The sequence below is a fragment of the Sarcophilus harrisii genome, chromosome 2, assembly GCF_902635505.1.
Source record: "Sarcophilus harrisii chromosome 2, mSarHar1.11, whole genome shotgun sequence".
NCBI classification, from domain to species: domain Eukaryota; kingdom Metazoa; phylum Chordata; class Mammalia; order Dasyuromorphia; family Dasyuridae; genus Sarcophilus; species Sarcophilus harrisii.
Genome location: NC_045427.1, coordinates 104,726,314 through 104,731,310, shown reverse-complemented (window position 1 = coordinate 104,731,310; position 4,997 = coordinate 104,726,314).

Here is a 4,997-nt window from a genome sequence, read left to right as displayed (position 1 = left end):
TGCCGGTCGCGGGCTCCGGGTCCCGCCGGGAGCTAACGGCGGCAGCGGCGGCCGATCCTCGCCGGCGTTTCCGGCCTTCGCTGTCTGAGCCCGAAAGCCTCGCAGCGCCGAGAAAGTGCCAGAAACTCCCGCCCCCGGCCCCGCCTCCCCGAGCTCCGCCCCCCGGCGCCCCACTGCCGCGGCGGGGATGCGCCGGGGGCCCAGTCGGGCCGGGGCCGTGGTGCGGCTCAGTGGGGTGTGGGGCGGCCTCGCGTCTCTTCCCAGGGCCGCATGAGGTGCGGTTCGGCCCCTTCCTTCATCGTCTTCCCCACCCACTTACATTCCCATCCGTCTCCATCCTCATCCAGAAGCGTCACGTTCCCTCCGTGGGCTCCGGCAGCGGGAGGAGAAGGGTCTCAGAATCATATCTGGGACAGACATCCTCCCCCAAGGCCCCCATCACGCGCCTGCCGAGTAATGCTCCCTGTGGGGGGGCCCCGGGCGGGAAGCCACAAGGATAACGGGCAAGAGTCTCACGGATGCCATTTTAGGGTGAGAAAGGTGACAGAAACCTGGCCGGCCTTAGACTTCCCTCAGTCACCGGAGAATGGGGTGGTTTTTTTCTTTTTTCTTTTCTTTTCTTTTTTTTCCCCCCAGTTTTAAAACCTAGGAGGTGGTGAACAAATGCATAGAATGAAACCGGAAATAACTTTTAGGTTGCTCTCCTGGAAGAATGTCAGGAAGAAATCTATTAAAAACTTTACATGTTTTTTTTTAAAAGGCAAAAATAAAAATCAAAAAACGGCTCCCTCTAAAAAAGATCCACTCCAGAACTGCAGATGCAGTGTTAAGCATCAAGAGGGAATGGGATGACAGTATACTATTATATAATAAAGTTACTTGTTTATTTGATGTTGATATATAAGCTTACTTATTGCAATGTTTTTTAAGTTCAAAATGGCAGGTCTGGCATTAATTTAATTAATTAAATTATTTAATTCAATATATATATTATTTATATATAATTACATATGATATATAATAATATAATATTAAATTAATATAATTTATATTAATAATATAAATGAAATATTAATAAATCCAATTAATTAAATGGAATTTAAAATATAACTAGAAAAAATTAATCACAAGCGTGCTAAATCACAAATTCTGTTCACAGTATGTTAGAGTGAAACAACAGTTTATCTGGACAGTGGATGAGAAAGATTATGTAAAAATAGGTTTATATGTGTCATTCTTTAAAATGAATAGAATCTGATAGCAAAAATCTTGAATTTGTCCTTCTTTGAGATTCAGGCCATATTCTAATACTATGATGACATAATGAATGATAATTCTTTAATAAATAGCAAATAATACCTACCATTATTTTCTCATATTTTAATAATACTCTAATTTATTACAAATTCCATTTAATGAACAGATTATATTCCTTCTTTTTCAAATGTTACATAAAGCTCAAGAAAAATGAAGACTCTAAAGAATGGATTCAGTTTGGCAATTTGATGCTTTCTGTCCTTAAAAAATTTACATTACATTCACTACATACATTACATATATTACATCATTGCAATAGTGAGAAGAGACGCCAGATAGCAAGGGACTGAGTAAAGTGGATGCAACTAAGAAGGAAGGGAGGCAACAAATATAAACAGAATGTGGAAGTTTGAAATGAAAGAGAAAAGAACTGGAAAGATTGATACTCCCATTGGTAAGTTTTCATTAGTTTGGCTATTTCCCTAAACTGGTACAGATTGGAACCAACCTATCCATTTTCATCTCATCCTGTTGCTGTGAGATAATAAAATCACATAGAGCTGAAAAGGACTTCAGAAATCTAGTCCATTCCTTACTTAATGAAGTAACTGAGAGACTGTGACTTAAGTGCCCAAGGTCACATGAATAGTAAATACCAGAATGAGCCTGGAAATCCAAGTTCTCTGATTCCAAACTTGGGACTCTTTCCATTGTACAATACTGCCTACAAATTCCAAAGATAATCTGCCCACTGTCTTCCTGGAGATCTGCATCTAATTTTTAAATAAATATGTAAACACGCAATATATATATATTCATATACACATACATGTATGTATATGTACACACATATAGCCATATATATATTTGTACATATATATACACACACATATGGCCATATATATTTCATTAATGCCAGTACCCCACTCTTCCTATTGGTCTTCATTACCAATAATGGCAGACGTCACTGACTTGGAAAAGTTCTCCTTCAGAAAAGAACTTTAGAGCAAGCTGCAGATCTATACCTGGATGGATGCAACCTTGAAAGAATTGACCAATTTGGTAAAACAGGTCTACCCAGAAAGCCAAACACTTCAATTTTGCTATTATTTTTCAGCTCTTAAAAAACCTGGTTATTGAATAATACATTACCTACCTCAGAGTACTTGACAATATATTAAACTTTATTTGCTAATTTTTTTAAATGCTGTCTTTCCAGGTTCCCTTATCATTATACAACATGTCTACCTCCTTTTCTGGTCATGTATGTAGTGACTGATGTTATTTACCTAACAAGATCTCCAATTTAGAGCTAGAAGGAACAAACCTTAGAAATTTTAGTCTGTAGTGCAACCCAGTGATTTTTAGAGATGATAAGACTGAATCTCAAAGCAGATAAGGTATTTTCCAATGTCACTCAGATAGTTAGAGGTAGAGAGAGGATTTTAACTCAGATTCTCTGAATCCAGCATTCTTTCCACTATATTATGCTTCCTTTGGGGTTCTGGGAGATGGTAGGGTTGCTGCAGTAATCATGAATCTTTTCAATGAACATTGGGTCACTTTCACTTTTCTTTTTCTTTTTCTTTTCTTTTCTTTTCTTTTCTTTTTTTTTTAGCTGAGGTGATTGGGGTTAAGTGACTTGGCCAGGGTCACACACCTAGGACATGTTAAGTGTCTGAGGTCATATTTGAACTCAGGTCCTCCCAACTTCAGGACTGGTGCTTTATGCATTGTGCCATCTAGCTGCCCCTTCAATTTTATTATCTAAAGAAAACAGAATAAAAATTTCCAGACCACCATCACTTATTCTCATTTATAAGACTATCATCTATGTCCAGCCCCCTAATATATTTCATTATTTTTGTCCTGGACCTTCTCTATCCACACTCTCTTGATGGTGTTACTAGTTCACATAAGTTCAACTATTACATCTATTGTTGATAAATCCAAGAGCTACTACTATCCCTCTTCCATATGTCTCCTGAGTGCCAGCTCTGCACCACCATCTTTCTACTGGGCATCTTCATTTGGATGTTCCATATGGATCTCAAATATGTCTCAAACGAAACTCATTATCTTTCCTCTTAATCCCAACCCTCTTCCTAACTTCCTTGTTCCTGGTGAAGACAATGCCATCCTTTCAGGCATCCAAGTTCACATCCTTGAAGTCATCAGTACCTCTTCACTCTACCTTACCCCTAATATCTAGTTGCCAAGTCTTATAGATTCCACCTCACAGTATTTCTTGCATTCACTCCTCTTTGTTTTACTTTTACAACCACTACACTATTTCAAACTTCATTATTTCTTGCCTGGACAAGTATAATCACCTCCTAATCGGTCCTCCTACCTCTAGTCTCTCCCCTACCCAAACCCTCCTCAACAAAAGTAGAGACAAAATTGTTAATCCTAAAGCACAGGTGTGGGGCCATACCATTCTCTTCAAGGAGCTTCAGTGATTTCCTGTTGCTTCTAATTCCAACTCCTCTGCCATTTAAATCCCTTCTCAGTTTGGCTCCTGTTTTCTTTATAGGGTGATTTCATATTATTCTTTCATCTGTTATACATTCCAGCCAAACTGACTGACTTGTTCCATATATATAACATAGCATTTGCTGCCTCCATCTTTTCACATAGACCTTCATTGGCTGCATCCTTTCCATCTCTTGGAATCCATAATTCAAGTGCCATATCCTATAAGAAATTTTTCTTGATTGCTCTAATTGTTAGTGTTTGCCTACTTTTGAATAACTTTTTAATTACTTTGCAGACAAAATGCACATACACTGACACACACACTCTCTCTCTCTCTCTCACACACACACACAATCAATTATACTAAAATGGCACTGTCCATGTGAAAGATGCTACAGACTTGTTTCTAGGAGAATTCACTAAGAACTAGAACATGCATGGACATCCTGCATTGGCCTATTCTGCAGTTGAAGGAGCCTTTGTTTAATGGCTAAGTGGCCAGAACTTTTGGCATCTTTGAAAATTGCCTGACTCTGCATCCATGATGGCTTTTTGTTGCATTCATGTGTGAAGATGAAAAATGACTCTGAGCTCATAGCCAGTGAGATCAGCAATAAGGAGGAAGGATCCTAGTATTTCTTTTTCCCATCCACTCCTATCAGTCCACCTAGCCCATATCACCCCAACTAACAGAGCTCAGTTTATTCTTTTCCATTCTGGGTACAGGGAAGGGAATTTCTAATCTGGCCTAGAAGCAGGAGCCCTGGGGACTCAGTCCCCAGGAGTCTAGGAATCTAGGCAGGATATTGCAATCATCCCAGCAGTGAGACTCTGAAAAGATCCATCTCACCAGTAGCTAGTACTTTGGTCTTTAGACTTGAATGAGATTAATTCCATATAGGAAATGAGTTAAATTGTGAACCTACTCTACCAGCCTTCTTTCCTGCTCACGTCAGAGAAGAGGAGGAAAGATTATGTTTCCAAAATGTTAAGGGAGATATTCTTGCTGAATCTCTGAATTACCATTTATACAAGTTAATCTAATGTGAAATGGAACTGGGCTCTTAGGCACCAGGCCCGTAAAAATAGGGACAAATAAAGCCAGTGAGGTTTAACTGATGACAAAGAAAAAATATTCCCCAAACTCATCAAAGTATTGGAAAATGCTGTAAGAGATAAAATGTAACAGTCCTAGCCCAGAGAGTGCAACTGGAGTCACCCATGTTTATATATATATATATATATATATATATATATATATA